Raw genomic sequence first — 20,008 nt, forward strand, 5'->3', positions numbered from 1 at the left:
CAGAATCTGAAACAGGATCCAGGCTCTGAGCCGTCAGCACAGAGCCCGACGCAGGGCTCGAACCCACAGACCGCGAGATCGTGACCTGAGCCGAAGTCGGCTGCTTAACTGACTGAGCCACCCAGGCGCCCCGATTTTTTTTTTAAAGGGATCAGGGGCGCCTGGGTGGCTCAGTCGGTTAAGCGTCCGACTTCGGCTCCGGTCACGATCTCCCGGTTCGTGAGTTCGAGCCCCACACGTCAGGCTCTGTGCCGGCGGCTCGGAGCCTGGAGCCTGCTTCGGATTCTGTGTCTCCCTCTCTCTCTGCCCCTCTCCCACTGGCGCTCGCGTGTCCTCTCTTTCTCTCTCAAAAATAAATAAAATGTAAAAGAAAAACAATTTTAAAAAGAAAAAGAAAAGAAGGGGCGCTTCTTTTTTGGGGGCGCTTACATGTCAAAATGAAAATCGAGTCATGCTGTTCACGAACCTATTTCCCAAGTTCTGGATCGGATAAGATTGGAGAGCATTCGATCTCTGAATGGTACGGAATAAACATTTATAGTACATCCGAACGAACTGGAAATAGTGATTCTACAGGAGAGACCACACTTCTAGCACCTGGCCCCAGCCCCAACCAGAAGACAGGAAAATAGGAGACGATCCCAGTTTAGGTTAAGGTGGCACGCAAAAAGCTTGAGGCAATTCTTTAATTAAATGTCCATAGAAATCCCTCTCTCTATTCGTTTCTCACTCTCCTATAAGCAACAAAGTCTATAAAGGGTAGAAGACAATGACCAAATTGGATCTTACAAACGATTTCCTTTTAAAAACTGTTTCCTCTGATTGTGAAAGCCAAATTTTTACAAGAAATCTTCCTTAACTACCACACCAAGTTCTACAGTATGTGTGCTTTTTCTTGTGCTCTAAAACTTCATCTAAATGAACCACCAGTTTGGGGGAAGGGTATTTTGGGAGTCTGCCCTCAGCACCTCGAACTCTGAAAAAGAAGTCCGCTGAATTGAAGGCAAAATTACTTAAATTACCCCCAGCTTTACATGCAAATATTGGCTTCTTCGTGTTGAAGAAATTAAACTGAGAGAAAACTCATATGCTCTAATAAGAATTTCAATTCATTATTTCCAAGCCATTAGATTTCTTTAAAAAAAGCAAAATTGCTCATGAACTTGCCTATGGACTTGAATTTCGTTAAATAAATACCCCATTCAATAAATTGTTCAAAGACCTTCAGATAATATCTTCACCAAGGAAACGAGGCTTTGTCTTCTCTATTCATGCCATTCAAATTCATGCATTTTGAGATAATTTTCTTACTTTTTTATCATACTAAATGGGGAAAATTATTTATCTATATAGAATTATAATTATAATATTATTATGTTCTCAATACATACACAATATAAAATTGAAGAGTGACCTAAGTGCCTGGAAATCCCAAATACTGAGAGAAAACAAAATGTAACAGAAAAAAACAATACGAGGGGCACCTGCCGGGCTCAGTCGGTAGAGCTTGGGACTCCTGATCTCGGGGTTGTGAGTTCAAGCCCCACGGTGGGTGTAGAGATTACTAAAAAATGAATAAACTTACAAAAAGAAAAAGCAATGGGAAAATAAACTCATGTAAAGATTTTAGCTAAAAGGTGAATATGCAGTCATGTCGCAGGTTTAGATGAGTGTGATAAATTCAAGATAAAATCATCTACGACATCATCATTCCCAAAACACATCTAGACAAATCCATCTTTAATGTGATTACCTTTTTTCCTTGATCAACTAGTAAGTACCTACTACATGCTGGGCACCAGGCTGGAGTCTAATGGGGACTTAGAGACCGGTTCACTAATCTGCATCAATAAAAATAACGACAGATGGTGTGACAGGAAATGACAAGTCCCCTTATCTGTCTCAGGGTCAAGTGAAGTTGGGAAAAAGGAGTTCCAAGGAAAATGAACATTTAAAAATATTTTCGGGGTGCCTCGGTGGCTCAGTCGGTTAGGCATCCGACTCTGGATTTCGGCTCAGGTCATGATCTCATAGTTCATGGGTTTGAGCCCCATTTCAGGCTCTGCACTGACAGTGCGGAGCCTGCTTGGGATTCTCGCTCTATCTTTCTCTCTGCCCCTCCCCTGCTCTCCCTCCCTCTCTCTCCCAAAAAATAAACTGAAAAAATATATTTTTTAAATATTTTCAACAAGGATGGAAAAAAAAAACAAACAAACCATTTTCCGGTTAACACTCAGATCATTGAAAATTCCACAACAGACTTTCCCATGTTTGTACCTTTTGGTCAGCTGCACTGTTGCTCGATTATATAATCTTCATTTTAAAAAATATTCAGTTGAAAAAATTTACAGATATGAAAAGGATGGTCGGGCAGTTCCTCTCTTTGTATGCCACAGTTAGCAACAAAAACTGAGAAAATAAACTCAAGCAAACCTTGTGTTTCCAGTTCACGGGCATCACCAACCAAGTTTTGTTTGTTTGTTTGTTCTTTTACATCGATTGGTTGTTCTTGCTTATCAGCGGCCTCCTATGTTACTTCTCCAACACAAAAGCACAAGCAAGATCATCTGCCAAGAATCCCCCCCACCCCAAGAGACGAGTGGAAAAGGAGCCACCCTTGACAGAGCTGATCTCTAACCACCCTAAGAGGACTCCTTTCGATAAAGGAGAGAGACAGAACCTTCCTTGTAGGGGTGAAATGAACTACTTCTGAATTTCCCAAAGGGAATCCTGACTTGTGTGACCAACTCGGCTGTCTTTTGAATTAAAGCAACCTTTAAATAGCCGTTCTATTTAATCTCCCTTCTAAATTCACTATTGTTACTCATTATGAGTTCACTGGCATTAGTCAGCACAAGGAGTTAGTCACTATATTTTTTAAACCACCAACCCCCCCCCCCCAAAACTTTTCTGATTTTCCTTTCCCCTCGGTATTTGGCAACGTTTAAGGAGCCCAGTAACTATATGCAAGAAATGCTGCTGGGCCTTTTTTGTTTGTTTGTGGTTTCAACAGTGACCAAGTCCCCATTAATAAAAGGAGTACAACTCTTCATTCTTCTCGTGAAAAGGGGACCCTCGCCTTTAAACCTTCAGATGAAAAGTTTCTTATTCAAACCATGGATCGAGAAATGGATACCATTCGTTCTCCTGACCAAAAGAAAAAAAAAATCAAAGAGTAGGATTTCTGCTAACCACAGGGGAGAAATGGAAAATAATCCAGGGAACACTAGAGACCGTACTGGCCTTTCCAAAGGACCGGTCACTTAACGGCCCGTCACAATCGTGACAAGTTGCCTTTTCAACATTATCGGTCAAGACCTCCTCGAATCGGCCATCAGTTCTGCTGGATTGAAGGCCAAAGCGTCCCTGCTGTGAGCAGGCCACAGGGACCCTGAAAGCCCTCTCCCCTTTTCCTCTCCCTCCACACAGAACCACCTCAAAGCAGATACCGCTCCAGAACCTTCCCTAATCGCTGGCTGCCAGCCACTGCTTACTCTTGGAGCACTTCCTACACTTACCATATCCTGCTTCTTCACGACCTACCACATACCTCCATCCTCTCTTCCCAAGTAAACGGTACACTCCTTCTAGAAGGTGTGTCTGACTTCAGCCCAGCTCACGATCTCGAGGTTCAGGAATTCGAGCCCGACATCAGGCTCTGTGCTGACAGCTCGGAGCCTGGGGCCTGCTTCGGATTCTGTGCCTCCCTCTCTCTCTGCCCCTCCCCTGCTTGTGCTCTGTCTTTCTCTCTCTCTCTCTCTCTCCCTTTGCTCTTGTCCCCTTCCTCCCTCAAAAAAAAAAAAAAAAAAGAATGCCTCATAAAGGTATCGAAGTAAAATTTAAAAAAAAATCTTCAATCAACCACTCTGCTTTCTTACCACCCACCCCCTCCTGGCGGGGAGGGGGTGGGGAGGAGAAAGGGAATGGAGAGGGGAAAAGAACTAAGGGAAAGGCCAGGGTGGTAAAGGCACAAACTTCATGTTACAGCGAACAGAATCTTTACAACATGCTCCTCATACGGTCTCATTCCCAACGGCTTTTAAAACTGCACTTCCATGGGGCGCCTGGGTGGCTCAGTCGGTTAAGCGGCCGACTTCGGCCCAGGTCATGATCTCGCGGTCCGTGAGTTCGAGCCCCGCATCGGGCTCTGGGCTGACGGCTCGGAGCCTGGAGCCTGTTTCGGATTCTGTGTCTCCCTCTCTCTGACCCTCCCCCGTTCATGCTCTGTCTCTCTCTGTCTCAAAAATAAATAAACGTTAAAAAAAAAATTAAAACTGCACTTCCTGAATAACTGATAGAAATTCTGCGACAAGATCCAGAGGCTTGGTTTGGTAACATCTGACAAAATGATGGAAAAGACCGCACCCTACGCTTCAGATCTGTGCGTTTCCTCGCGTGCAGATTTTACCTACCAAGCCTTTGAAAAACAAATACTGAACTACTAATGCAGAAGCATTTGGGGAAAAGTGTTTTGTTGTTTTTTTTTTTTTACCACATCGGAAAATAAGATGGGCTCATGGATGGCTAGATGAGCAACTAGATGGTTAGGTATTTGAAAAAGCAAGTATCTTAAGATGCTACTAATCCAGGTAGGTTCTGCTTTGCTGTAGACTTGGGAGTTTCTCATAAAAAAAAAAAAAAAAGAAAGAAAAATGTTGGGAGGGGCGCCTGGGTGGCTCAGTGGTTTAGGCGTCCGACTTCAGCTCGGGTCACGATCTCGCAGTTTGTGGGTTCGAGCCCCGCATCGGGCTCTGGGCCGACAGCTCGGAGCCTGGAGCCTGCTTCCGATTCTGTGCCTCCCTCTCTCTCCCTACCCTCCGCTGCTCATGCTCTGTCTCTCTCTTTACCAAAAATAAATAAACATTTAAAAAAATTAAAAAAAAATGTTTGGAGACGAATCCCACACTGTAAACTTATCTTTAGAAGCCGCTTGCCAAAAATCTTTGAAAAGTGTTTTCTTCCGGTCTCCGAACGGTCATCCGCGAGGCAGAAAGTCCTTGCCTCCCTTCCCATCTGCCTCCTACTAAATAAAACGATCCCTTGCTATGAGGCACACGGATCTGTCAGGGCCCTCACCGACTCGTGCCTGAAAGTCAGTCAGCTGACTGTCCGTGACACGTGGCAGTTACCTGGGCATCCCAGGAGGCAGGCCAGAGCCAGCCGAAGAACGGTACACCTGGCCCCTCAATCCCCCTCCCCCCTTGCCACGTTCACCCCATACTCGGCCTCCATCGCGAAGCGCCTGAGGGTTGGGGATCCCCAGGGAGTCACATTCCAAGCACACAGGCATTTGCCCCAGGCACCTCAGGTCTCTCCTTCAAGCTGTTGGGCACGGCCACGGGCAATCCTCCTGCCCTCACCCACCCCACGGCACCCTGCTGGGCTTTCCTGGGAGGAAAAACAGCCGCAGAGCCGGGCAAGGCCCGCCTTAGGGTGGGCCGGCGACGGGGGCGGCCATTTTCCGGGACAGAATGGAGATCACTCACTCGTGCAGGGAGAAGGAGAAGAGGGGCTCCCACCCTCTGTTGCTCCTCCCTCACCCTTACCCAAGAATAGTCAAGGAAAGGCTCATCCTCACAGCTCATACCTCTGGAAGACAGGACACGGCTGCCACTACGGCTTCTGGAAGGACAAGGAGGCCTCCACCGTCCACATCAGGCCTCCCCAATCTGCCTCCTCCGTTGGCTCAGAGGAAGACCCTAGGTCAAGAAAAGGCGAGAGTAACGCTACAGGATTCAGTCTCCCAAACCGTGTGTTCCGTCTTCAAGTCCAACCTTTTGCCTTTCTGGCGCTCGGGCAACATTTAGACCAAACCCAGACCACGGAGCCTACTGTGTGTGTGTGCTTTCGCTGGAGCCAGAGCTGCTTCAACTACAAGTCGGGGGCTGGAATCCACAGAGAGGCCCGTGCGTGAGAAAAATCCAGAGCCCAGTGAGAAAACCCATTATTCACCCTAATGAGCTCATTCATCTTCGCAACTGCTGCAACGGCTGCCTGCCCACCCCGCCCCTTTCCCCTTATCTCTTCCTTCTAGAAGATTCCTTGGAGGGAAGCACAACTTGAGGAGAAAACGTCCATGTTCATCACACGCTCTCCACTGTCCTGCTTCCCAGGCGCACCATCCCCTAAAACGGCCAATCTGAGGGACTTTAATGCTAAGAGGGGTGTGTGGGGGGACAGGAGGGAGGTGGGGGGGGCGGGGGCGGAGTGTGAGCCTGAACCTCTTACACTGGAGTTTCAGTTGAGGAAATGCCAAGTTTTGCCAGTATAAAAAGCTGATACAAAACATCACCGGAAGTCTGATCTCTCTCAGCACGAGGGGCTGACTGGATTTTTCTACGGTCTCCGTGGTTCGATTGCTTTCACTCGCAAGAAAAGCTTTCAGAAGAGCACTTTACAAAACGGGATACGCTACCTTCACAGACGAATGGATACATAAGATGGAGTACAGGCAGGCAATGGAATATTATTCAGCCTTAAAAAAAAAAAAAAAAAAAAGGAGGACGTCCTGTCACACGCTACGACCTGGGTGAACCTCGAGGGCATTACGCTAAGTGACATAAGCCAGTCTCAAGAAGGCAAATATGGTGGGATGCCATTTATACAAGGTATCTAAAGGAGTCAAACGCCTGGAAACAGAAAGCAGAATGCTGGTTGCCAGGGGCTGGGGAGGGGCGGGGGAAGCGGGGGGTGGGGCTGTTTAATGGGTACAGACTTCCGGTTTTACAAGATGAAAAAGTTCTACAGGTCCGTTGCACTACTGTATTGTATACCTTTAAAAATGGCTAAAATGGCACATTTTATGGTATGCGAGTTCTTTTTTTTTTTTACCACGATTAAACACACACACACACACACACACACACACACTGCCTTCACCGTACGTTTTGGCCATTCTCAATTTCCAATTCAACATTTGGATATTAAGGAGCAGAACAAGTATTTCAGCGAGTTCTCTTACTGAAAATGAGAACCCTCGAATTAAACTGCTTTGAAGATTCTAGAAGAATTACAAAGTACTCGAAACTACTGCTGGCGACAACCTTTGTCATTTGAAGCATGCATGACATTTTCATAGCAGGAAGGATTGGCTTCTAAATCATATGGAGCCTTTTAGCACAAGAAGGGATATATCACAAGACAGTCTTAGAGACGGAACACTGTGGCTATTATCACAAGGGCAGCAAAATGAATAATTCACGCGCAGAGGGAGTGTACAAGGCTTACGAACAACTGTGACTTCGTGAATGGCTCCTGCACTGGTTCCCTCGCTCCCGGGCCTCTCTTTACTTTCCCATTACTCTCAACACTGATCCATGACGCATTCTTCCGAAATGTAGAAGTTACTCTACGGAGACAACATTATTCGTAAGGAGCACAGTAACTCTTAAGTTGACAGAGCAAAAAGGCAGGGCGAACTCGTGTCAGCCCGGCTTTCTTTTCGGAAAAGGGTGACCTCAAAGGACACCTACACACTTTCTAAAGCTCGTGACTTCAACTTTCCACGGCTAAGAACGATTACGTAAGGGAGCAGACTCGAAATGTCCAAGGCTCGTTCTCCTATAGAGAAATGTAATGAACGTTTTTGTATCTTGGCCTTAGACACTGAAAGACAAGTACTATGGAACTTCATTTCCCAGTAGCTCATGACTCCGTGGTCTTGGGGGGGATCTAGGATTCTGAACAAATCTCCGTTGAGTTTCACCACAGGCATCATTCAGGCATGTGAGATCACCAACGAGGTGAAGAAATATATTTGCATAGTTTCTGTGTGATTTACATTAAGGGGCGCCTGGGTGGCTCAGTCGGTTGAGCGTCCGACTTCGGCTCAGGTCATGATCTCACAGTTCGTGGGTTCGAGCCCCGTGTCGGGCTCTGTGCTGACAGCTCGGGGCCTGGAGCCTGCTTCGGATTCGGTGTCTCCCTCGCTCTCTGCCCCTCCCCCATTTATGCTCTCTCTCTCCCTCTCTCAAAAATAAACATTAGGAAAAAAAAGGACTCTTTACACGGTATTTGTTGTTCAAGAGGGTCTGAAGTCCCCTTCTTCTCAAAGGTGTTCGTGTTTTAATAGGAAGCATTAAAGATCTCTGACACACCAAAAAAGAAAGCTCTAACAAGAGCACTGGGGGACTCCTGGACACCAGAGAAGACTTCTCCCAATGGCCAAAGCCTGTCCCTTCCATCCTCAAGGGCAGCCCCAGGCTCTCAACCTCAACCCCAACACCCCAGATATGAACTGCTTCTCTCTGATCTAGCACAGCGGCCCCATGTGGGCGTCAGCCCCCCCCCCCAAACTAGGCAGGGCGGGCTGCACACATGCTCACGAGGATGGGCATGTGGGATCCTCAGTCCAGGGTTCAAGCTCAGCACAAAAGCAGACGGCGGGGCCTCCTCAAACCAGCCCTCTCTTGTCCCTATCTAAAGACAGAGACGGAAGAGACACATTTAACAACGCTTAGAAGCAGCTGGCCCCTCCAGCTTTCTAGTGACCCAACAGCAACACAGCGCGTCCCTCTAAACAGTTCCAGAATTAGAACCAACATCTGTACCTAGAAGCTGCAAAGAAAGAACAGAAGCTTTGAATGAGTGTCCTCTGGGACAGTATTGAGATCCTACGTGGTCCGAAAGGGGCACACTGTGCACATGAAACCGACTGGTAGAATTAGGGACAATTCCTCCCATTAATAGCCAACATTCCCTACGTGGGGGCAGGGGGGTGGGGAGTCGGGAGTCAACAAAGGGGGTGTGTGCGTGAAGGTAATAACAATTCTCCATTGCTGCAGAAATCACGCGAGTGACCTCAAGCATCAGTTTCCGCACTTCCAACTTGCGGAGAGCTCACAGGTCATCAGGGGGATGTCAGTCACACTTCCACTGTGGGGGGCTGGGGCTCACAGGGCCACTGGGTCTCACTGGGAACTGAGTTAACCCGCCACACCCATATTCTCTTCCCTCCCCATCTGCTCAACCAACGGTGAGCCAAATCCCACAACAAAACAAAGGGAACAGCAGCAAAGACAAGAGAAGGACAAAGGGTATGACGGTCAACTTTAAACCACACACGGAAGGGACATCTGGGTGGTGCATTCGGTTAAGCGTCCGACTCGATCTCGGCTCAGGTCATGATCTCACAGTCTGTGAGTTCAAGCCCCACGTCGGGCTCTGTGCTGACAGCTCAGAGCCTGGAGCCTGCTTCCGATTCTGTGTCTCCCTCTCTCTCTGCCCCTCCCCTGCTCATACTCTGTCTCTTTCTGTCAAAAATAAAAATACACATCAAAAAAAAAATAATAATAAAGATTAAAAAAATAGTAAACCACACATGGAGAGTGCAGATATTTTAAAGAGAAATACTTAGGGGAAGAGAGAGAGAAAGGAGGGAATAAAAAAAAAAGAAAGGACCCACTACGGCAGTGACTTCACAAAGCACAGAGGATAAACATGGGGACACAAGGGACCTTCTCCTCAACCCAAAGGAGCTGTACCGGTTTTACGACCAACCCAACAGTACCATCTCCCCTTTTTCATATCCTGCCGTGTGCAGAAGTCCTCTGTAAATTGTATTTAATCAATTAATTTTTTTTAAGTAGGCTCCACGCACCACGCAGGGCTTGAACTCATGACCGTGAGATCACGACCCGGGATCAAGAGTCAGACGCTCCACTTTTTTTAAGTAGGTCTTTTGTAAAATTTTACTTTTTTTAAAGGTTTTTTTCAACGTGTACTTATTTTCGAGAGAGAGAGAGAGAGAGAAAGAGAGAGAGAGTGCAAACGGGGGTAGGGAAAGAGGGAAGGCGAAGAGAGGATCTGAGGCGGGCTCTGTGCTGACCGCAGAGAGCCCAACTCAGGGCTTGAACTCACGCACCGTGAGATCATGTGCTGAGCTGAAGTCGGACGCTCAACCAACTGAGCCACCCAGACGCCCCAGGACTTTGTGAATTTTAAACCAAGGTTGACATGACACGAGTTTGACTTTTACTACGTCTCTCAGCCCTCAGTGTCAACTACCCTAAGAACGAATGTGTCTGAGGCTGATTAAAAGTCCTAAAAGGATACGCTAAATAATCACTCTCGTATGAGTTATCTCCAATTCCCTTTGCACGGTCATATTTGCCTGGTGAAATCCAACGCTTCCTTGGTCTACACCATGCCTGTGCCCACTCGGTCAACAGCAGTCGCAGAAAAACACACCCCCACCAACTATTCATTTTAATCATGGCCACCAACCTCAAATGGGCCCGGAGTACCTCCCGATTGATAATCGTACCGTCCTGCTGGCCCAATTAGTCTAAGATTCTCCCTAATGACTATTCTACCCCCTCTGCTCTCTCCTCCAATCTCCGATGCCTCTTGCCTATCTTCACTCTCGCCTTCCTATTCCACTGCCACGCCACGTACAACCATAACAGACTTCCCATAATCCCCCACCGTCATGGAAGTCCTCCTATCTACATCCGTGCCTACAACACTCAGGATGGGCTAAGCTCATGTGGTAAGAACAGCAAAGGATGCTCAACGTCCATAATGGTCCGCTAAGGGTTCTGCTCTGTGTGGTCCCTACTCAGGGATGTCGGTTGATGAGAAACCAGTGTTTGGAGCGTCGCTATTGGCCATGGAAGAGGGGGAAATAACTCAACGATGTTCGCATGGACAATGAAGGGCTAGCGCGGAAATGACGTGTGTCGCTTTGAACGATTCGCTGGCCACAAGCAGTCACGTGACCCCGCCATGCCATCAGGGGCCAGCAAGCACAATCCTCCCATGTGTCCAGAAGGCAGAGAGAGAGAGCGAACCCTGTCTGACCTTAGTGCTAATGACTTCCAACATGCCTACCTCCCCTACCTTCTTCTCCTATGAACATGCTAACCTCCTGGGTGATGCCTACCCCCTCGTGTACTAGACCCTTCTCGCCTCTGCAGAGACATCAGTTGTTAACTGCCCCCAGTTTCTCCGGTTTCATGAATGTTCCTTCCTCTACTGCTACTCTATCCTCCTTATCCACATATATACGTGACTACCACTTGGGTTTCTCCCCCCTTAAAAACCAGAGTGGAAACCTTGACCTCGTGCCCCCTTCCAAGGACAGCCCCACTTCTCTGTTCCCGTACTTGCTAATTCCGGATCTCACTCCAATAAAGGATGGCCCCCCTCTGTGCCATCCCTTCGCCAAAAGGGTGCCTCTCAAGCTCTACCATGACCTCACATGGCCACAGCCAACGGTCCACCTTCAGATGGAGTCCACCCATCTTACCTAAACACCACTGAACACGTTTTCTGAAACGCTTTTCCCGTGTGACTCCCAAGACACTCAGTTTTCTTGGTTCTCCCTCCTACTTTTCCCGGCCACAGCTGCTCCGTCTTTTATTGGTTCCTTCTGGGTGCCACGACTGTATCACAAGCAGGGTGTCCCAGGGCTCGGCACTCAGCTGGCTCCCCCTCTCTCCCACGGCCGCCTCCCTTGGTGGCCTCATGCAAGCTCACGATTCTGAATGCCATCTGTACACTGATGGCTCCCAAATGTCTCGCTTCTGCCCGGACGGTCTTAAACCAAGAGATACTCAGCTACGCAAGCCAGTCGGCAATACCACCACTCGGACGGTGCCTCGGTCCGTTCCAGCTGCCGTAACACAAATCCCAAACACAAACATTTGTTTCTCACAGATCGGGAGGCCGAGAAGTTCAAGGCCAGGCAGCGTCTGGTGTGGGCCTGCTTCCTGATAGCGATCTTTTCTCTGTAACCTCACATGGGGGAAGGGAGGCTCTCTTTTTTTTTTTTTTCACGATTTTATTTTTTTTAATTTTATTTTTTATTCTTTTATTTATTTATTTTTTAATTTTTTTTTAACGTTTATTTATTTTTCAGACAGAGAGACACAGCATGAAAGGGGGAGGGGCAGAGAGAGAGGGAAACACAGAATTGGAAGCAGGCTCCAGGCTCTGAGCCATCAGCCCAGAGCCCGACGCGGGGCTCGAACCCGCGGACCGCGAGATCGTGACCTGAGCCGAAGTCGGACGCTTAACCGACTGAGCCACCCAGGCGCCCCTATTTTTTATTCTTTTACATTGACATCCAGATTAGTTAGCACCTAGTGCGACCATGATTTCAGGAGTAGATGCCTCAGGGCCCCTTCCCCGTTTAGCCCCTCCCCCTCCCGCAGCCCCTCCAACAACCCTCATTTTGTTCTCCATATTTATGGGTCTCTTCTGTTTTGTCCCCCTCCCTGTTTTTATATTATTTGTGTTTCCTTTCCCTTAGGATCATCTGTTTTGTCTCTTAAAGTCCTCATATGAGGGAAGCCACAGGACTTTTGTCTTTCTCTGACTGACTAATTTCACTTAGCCTAATACTGTCCGGTTCCATCCACATAGTTGCAAAGGGCAGGGAAGCCCCTTTGTAAGGGCACCGATCCCCTTCATGAGGGCAAAGCCTACACGACCTCATCGCCTCCCACCAAAGGTCCTACCTCCTCATACCATCACTTTGGGAGTTAGGATTTTAACGTACGGGGGGTGCCTGGCTGGCTCGGTTGGAAAAACTGCGGCTCTCGATCTCGGTGGTCGTGAGTTGGAGCCCCGTGTTGGCTGTGGAGATCACTTAAAGATAAAATATGTAGAGGGGCGCCTGGCTGGCTCGGTGGGTTAAGTGTCCGACTTCGGCTCAGGTCACGGTCTCACGGTCTGTGAGTTCGAGCCCCACGTCGGGCTCTGTGCTGACGGCTTGGAGCCTGGAGCCTGCCTCGAATTCTGTGCCTCCCTCTCTCTCTCTCTCTGCCCATCCTCCACTCACACTCTGTCTCTCTCATTCTCAAAAATAAACATTAAAAGAAAATTTTTTGGGGGGGGGCGCCCGGGTGGCTCAGTCGGTTAAGCGTCTGACTTCGGCTCAGGTCATGATCTCGAGGTTTGTGAGTTCAAGCCCCGCGTCAGGCTCTGTGCTGATGGCTCAGAGCCTGGAGCCTGCTTCAGATTCTGTGTCTCCCTCTCTCTCTGACCCTCCCCCATTCATGCTCTGTCTCTCTCTGTTTCAAAAATAAATAAACGTTAAAAAAAATTTTTTTTTAGAATTTGAAAACCAGTGGCGACAAAAAGTAAAGCATAGACAGACATCTACACAGGCCTTTATACATTTAATCGTGCCAAATGTAACTGTATCTGAACAAATGAAGTCCGTAACTTTAAATTCAATGTACTTGACCGTTCTTGTCGTGTGTTTCTGTCTATGAAAAATGCAGTTAATTGGACTAGGTCATTTGTAATAACTTTCCCCCAGAAAATTCTTATGCGGGAGGAGCATGAGGCCCAGACAGTGCCTAGGATGTGCTTCGAATGGTCTAGGATTACAAAATAGTTTAAAGATGAGGCAAAACACAGGAAGCCCAGCCTGACCCGACCAAATATTAAACTAGGGGTGTGACAAGCTATTTGGTCCTCCACGATCACCGTTAATATGTATTACCTCTACGTGTAAAGAATGCACCTAAAACCTCAGGAATAAAGACTGAAAAGCAAATCAATATGAAAAACTACAGCAACTTTTACTTTCTGTAACAATGGACCAGAGAGTCAAGGCCAATACACTCCCTGAAGATAGCAGCCGGGCAAAGTAGAAGAAAACATCCTAAAAGGTACCGAAGAGCTATTAAAATCATGAGAAACCGGGACGCCTGGGTGGCTCAGCCGGTGGAGTGTCCGACTTCGGCTCAGGTCATGATCTCACGGTCCGTGAGTTCGAGCCCCGTATCGGGCTTGTGTTCTCAGCACAGAGCCTGCTGTGGATCCTCTGTCTCCCTCTCTCCGTCCCTCCCCCACTTGCGCTCTCTCAAAAATAAAGAAAACGTGAAAGAAAATCGTGAGGAAACCACTGAGTATCAAGTCAAAAGGTGGGTGGGAGGGCATACATGGGGCTGTTTCGCTCAGATACAGTTCCATTTGGCAGGATTAAATGTCTAAGTGCCTGTGTAGATGTCAGTCTATGCTACAGTATTGTCACTTGAGTGGAAATGGGGACGTGTGCCTTAAGAAAATGATCAGAATTACCTGTAATAGCACTCGGGGTGACCTTCGCTGAGGCATGGTAACCGGGCTTTTACTTTTTGTAAAGTATTTTTATGCCATCAGCTTTGGAATTCTTTTTTTTTCATGTTTTTTTTTGTTTTATTTATTTGTTTATTTATTTTTGGAGAGAGAGAGAGAGAGAGAGAGAGAGAGAGAATGAGTGGGGGAGGGGCAGAAAGAGAGGAAGACACAGAATCGGAAGCAGGCTCCTGGCTCCGAGCTGTCAGCACAGAGCCCAACGCGGGGCTCGAACTCACAGACCGCGGGATCATGACCTGAGCCGAAGTCGGCGCTTTACTGACTGAGCCACCCAGGTGCCCCGAGTTTGTTGTTTTTTTTTTTTTCTGTGAACATAGTCTTCTCCTGTGTAAATACCATTTTTTTTCTTCCATTTTAATCCTTATATCTTTTTCTTGCCTTATCGTCACGGCCAAGACCTCTAGAGCTACGTTGAGTAGAAGAAATGATGGCAGGCTGAGAACACAAGCCCGATATGGGGCTCGAACCCACGAACCGTGAGATCATGACCTGAGCCAAAGTCGGACGCTTCACCGAGTGAGCCGCCCAGGCGCCCCGGCTTTCAAATTCTTAATAAGTTGTCCATTTGGATTTGAGAGAGATGCTATTTCTTGCCACGAAACTAACCTTGTCATGTTGCTGGGAAGTAAAAAAAAAAATATGAAGCAAACGTGAAAACATGGCTGTATTTGCGGATTCCCCAGGAACACGAGAGGATGAAGGTTATTTCTGATGGCCTCTGGGGAGAAAAAAACCAGAAGTTGGGGCCCACAGAGACCACCTCATTTGGGGATAGAAAAAGCAAAGTGAACAGAAAGTCAGCAGCCCTCATATGCACTTACAGCCAGTGGCTCAGATGACTTAGCTTAATAAGAGGATTCCAGAAAGCTAGTACTTGGGGCATCCGACAGAAGAAAACAAAAACATTCTCTAGAGGCATAAGGCATCTTGGCCCTTCAAACACAGCATCCGAACATAACCAAAGACAACCATTTATGCAGGAAGGAAAGCAATCGTGAGCGAGAAAACACAAAAGCAAGACACAACAGAACAAAACAACGGGACTCCAAATACCAGAAACTGTGAGAATCGGACTGTAAAATAACTATGCTTAACACACTCACGGGGCTAAAAGCCAAACTTAAAAACTTCAGTTAAGGTTGGAGCGCCTGGCTGGCTCAGCCGGTGAGGCATGGGATGCTTGATCTCGGGGTTGTGAGTTCGAGCCCCACGCTGGGTGTAGACAGACGTTACTCACGAGCAAAATCTTTAAAAAAAAAAAAAAATTCAGTAGGGAACTGGAAACTTTTTTTTTTTAATGACAAGAGTTTGAAAAAAAAAAGAAAATACCAGTTCTACGTGTGAAATTCAATGTTTTCTAAATTAGAAACTCAACAGATGAAGAAAGAATGACTGAGCCGAAAGCAAAGTTGGGGGGAAAGAAAGTATTCAGAATAAATGACGGAGGCATAAGGGATGGACAAAAGTGCGGGGATAAGAGGGAAGGTAGCTGGTTTCTAGAGACAGGCCACAACGAACCACACTCCCAAGTAGTCAAGGACTTGTGTACCCCCCTCCCACCTTAAATCTGGGTTAGCTCTAACTCAAGTTTTGGTTAGCTTCAGCTAAAGGAATGGCGTCAAAGTGAGACTGTACCAGTTCTGGGCTTAGGTCTTAAGAAAGCCTGACCGCTTTCATTTTTCCGGAAGCCCTTTTAGGAGCCCTGAGTCACCATGTAAAAAAGCCTAACTGTCCCACTGGACAGACCACATGAAGAGGCCATGATGAGAGGCCAATAGAAGACATAGTCCTGACACGAAGATGTCCTGTCAGCACTGCTGACATCAACCTTCCCAGCTGTCCCCATCAAGGGCACCACACAAGTAAGTGAAGGCAGTTTCAATGCTAAAGCCCCAGATGCCTTCTGTTTGCAGTCTCATGACAGATCCCAAGAAAGACTCCCAGAAGAATCATCCAACTGAGCCCTAGTCTATTCACAAAATCCTTTTTTTTTTTTTTTTTTGAGAGAGAGAGAGAGACAGAGAGCGAGCAGGGGATAGGGGCAGAGGGGAAAGGGAGAGAATCTTAAGCAGGATTCACACCCAGCATGAGCCCAATGAGGGGCTCGATCCCACGACCCTGGGATCGTGACCTGAGCTGAAATCAAGAGTCGGACGCTCAACCAACTGAGCCACCCAGGCGCCCCTACAGAATCTTGAATAATGAAACGCGTGCTGTTGTAAGCCACTGATTATTAGAGTGGCTTGTGTGCAATAACAGATAACCAACACGGAAGGACATAGAGAAAATACCCTAAAATAATTAACACATATTTAATTAACACGTGAGAAAATGGGCTAGAAACAATACAGAAAGAGAACAGTGGAGAAGTTTCCAAAATTCACTCAAGATTCCACTCTCAGATTCAAGAAGCCCTAATAAACCCGAGAAGGGCAAATGAAATCTGTGCGTTAAGCACAACACGATAAAAATGCAGAAAACTAAAGAGGCAATTAAAATCTTAAAAGTAGCCTGAGAGAAGAGGCAAATCACTTTCAAAGCGGCAATAATTAGGGGCGCCTGGCTGGCTCAGTCAGTGGAGCGTGTGACTCTTGAGCTCAGGGTTGTGAGTTCGAGCCCACGTGGGGGGTAGAGACTACTTAAAAGTAAACTCTTTTAAAAAGGTGGGGGCAAGGGGCGCCTGGGTGGCGCAGTCGGTTAAGCGTCCGACTTCAGCTCAGGTCACGATCTCACGGTCCGTGAGTTCGAGCCCCGCGTCGGGCTCTGGGCTGATGGCTCGGAGCCTGGAGCCTGCTTCCGATTCTGTGTCTCCCTCTCTCTCTGCCCCTCCCCCATTCATGCTCTGTCTCTCTCTGTCTCAAAAATAAATAAACGTTAAAAAAAAAATTTTTTAAAAAAAAGGTGGGGGCAATAATTAAACTGACAACTGATTGTCCACAAGGAAAGAATTACTGGAGTCAGAAGGCAATGGAATGGTATCTTCAAAGAGCTCAAATGAATTATTTGCCAAATGGGAATTCTATAAACAGTGAACTTATCAATCAAGAACGAAGGTGGGGGGGGGGGGCGCCTGGCTGGCTCAGTCAGTAGAGCAGGCGACTCTCAATCTCGGGGTTGTAGGTATGAGCCCCACACCGGCAGTAAGGTTACTTACAAAAAGAAAATCTTCAAAAAATATACCAGGCACATCAAATCCATATTATTATTTCAAAAGTATCACACACCCTGCCGAAACTGAATTTACATCTCGATTCCACTCTTAATTTTTTTTTACGTTGGTCAATATCACTGACCATATTAGCAGATTAAAAGAAAGAAAATCGAATTGTCATCTCGATACGTACAGAAAAAGTAACATCTATTTATTAAAAAAAAATAAACTTGAGGAACAGAAGGGAAATTCCTACTCTAGAAGAAGATACACGCCAAAAATGTATAATAAGCCTAACGCTTAACTGGTAAAAGATAAAAAGCACTTTCTTTTAGAAAAGGGAATGAGACGGGAGGTCTGCCACCATTTCTTCTACTCAGCGTAGCACTAGAGGTCTTGGCCATGACGATAAGGCAAGAAAAATATATAAGGATTAACGTGGAAGAAAAAAAATGCATTTACACATGAGAAGACTATGTTCACAGGAAAAAAAAAAAAAAACTCAGGGCACCTGGGTGGCTCAGTCAGTAAAGCACCGACTTCCGCTCAGGTCATGATCTCGAGGTCCGTGAGTTCAAGCCCCGCGTCGGGCTCTGTGCTGACAGCTTGGAGCCAGGAGCCTGCTTCCGATTCTGTGTCTCCCTCTCTCTGTCCCCTCTCCCACTCACACTCTGTCTATCTCTCAAAAATAAATAAAGCATTTTAAAAAAACCTCAAAGACCTCACAATTATTACAATTTTAAAGGACTTACGTTTAATGTTTATTTTTGAGAGAGAGGAAGAGTGCGCGAGTGAGGGAGGGGCAGAGAGAGAAGGAGGCAGAGGATCCCAAGCAGGCTCTGCGCTGACAGCAGCGAGCCTGAGGCGGGGCTTGAACTCATGAACAGCAAGATCATGACCTCAGCCGATGTCGGACACAACCAACTGAGCCTCCCTGGCGCCCCTTCCAGGGTTTTTATTAGCGAGACTGCTGACCGTATCCAAGGTCCAAAATAAAATGTATTTTTATACAACTAGCCATTCTTAGAAATAAACTTTTGACAAATATGCCATTTCGATCACATCAAAATATAACAAGTACATGGAAATAAGTCTAACAAAATATGTGCAGATTCCTGTGCAGAGAATGGTATTAACCCATGTGTTGAGCAAATAAAGCCACATGTATTAATCTATTTACATAAAGGTCAGAAACAGGCAGAACTACATAATTCAGAGATAAATACGTAGGTGGTAAAATTAAAACTCAAAACAAGGCAGGGATTTGCATAAAGTCGGGATTTCTCCGGAAGAAAGGCATAATGAGTGGAGGTGGAAAAGGGTTTCCAGGTTCCATTTCTTGGCCTTGGTGGTGGTTAGATGGGGGTTTGTTTCCAGCCTCTTTCAGCGGCACACTGTTTCCACTGCACTCCTGCATGTATATTGTGTTTCATACACATGCACGCGTACTTAAAAGGTTTTGACAAATCCCCAAAGAACCAGCTACAAAACAGGGGGAAAGGGCAGATCCGTATGGCAAACGGCTCTTTGAGACATAAGGATAAACTAATTTGGAACTCTGAACTAATTCGGAACGTTGAAGAAACACGTTGAGTGGAACGTCGTTATTTTTTAAAAAACAGATGACGCCGGGGTCGGGGGGGGGGGGAGGCGGGGGGGGACGGGCGCCTAGGTGGCTCGGTCGGTTGAGCATCCAACTCTTGGTTTCGGCTCCGGTCATGAGCTCACGGTTCATGAGTTTGAGCCCCGCGCCGGGCTCTGCATTGTCAGAGCAGAGCCTACTCCAGACTCTCTCTGTCCCTCTCCCCACTCCCCTCTCTCGCAAGCGCTCAAAATAAATTAAATAAACATTAAAAAAAAAGAGGACTAACAGGAAGAAAGACAGTCTCCTTACCAGGACAGGTAAAAGCACAGGTTTTAGAGTCCAAAAACTTTAAGTTTCAATCTTACTTTTACCACATAGTGGCATGGCATTCTTGAAAGTTGGGGGGGGGGGGTTGTTTGTCTTTTGCTTTTTTTTTTTTTTTTTTTTTTAGCAAAGTCTAGTTTCCTGTCCTGAAAAATAAGAATTCCACTTACCTCATGAGGATTAGAGAGAAAATATCTGCAGGGTCTTGTCACGTAATAAAAGGTCAGGAAATGAAAATTGCTTTTGTAATTATCTCAGCTGCATCCCCACTATTATTTTTTTTAATTTTTTTTTTTAACGTTTATTTATTTTTGAGACAGAGACAGAGCATGAACGGGGGAGGGTCAGAGAGAGGGAAGCACAGAATCTGAAACAGGCTCCAGGCTCCGAGCTGTCAGCACAGAGCCCGACGCGGGGCTCGAACTCACGGACCTCGAGATCATGACCTGAGCGGAAGTCGGCCGCTTAACCAACTGAGCCACCCAGGCGCCCCGCGTCCCCACTATTCTTAACAAGTGTACGGTCTTGAACTGACACACAGTTCCGAGCAAAGGGCTTACCAGCCCTTCAGTTAATAAAACTCGATCATCAGGAGGTACCTCACTTGAAATCGGTATCAGGTGACAAGCTGTACAGGACTCTCGTTAATTTCATTTACTACATTCCATAAACACGGGTTTAGCAGGCTACTCCAATAGTTCTTTTTCTGAAAAGAGTTCTAAGAACCCCTTTGACATATACTTAGATGGCCACAGTATAACCTGAAAGCATGAAGGACATACATGGCCCTCCATCGACAATGAGCCTTTATTCGCATTAGCCCAAACGTGTTCAAGTACACAAGTATTTGCCATGGG

The sequence above is a fragment of the Panthera tigris genome, chromosome X (genome assembly GCF_018350195.1).
Source record: "Panthera tigris isolate Pti1 chromosome X, P.tigris_Pti1_mat1.1, whole genome shotgun sequence".
Classification (NCBI taxonomy): Eukaryota; Metazoa; Chordata; class Mammalia; order Carnivora; family Felidae; genus Panthera; species Panthera tigris.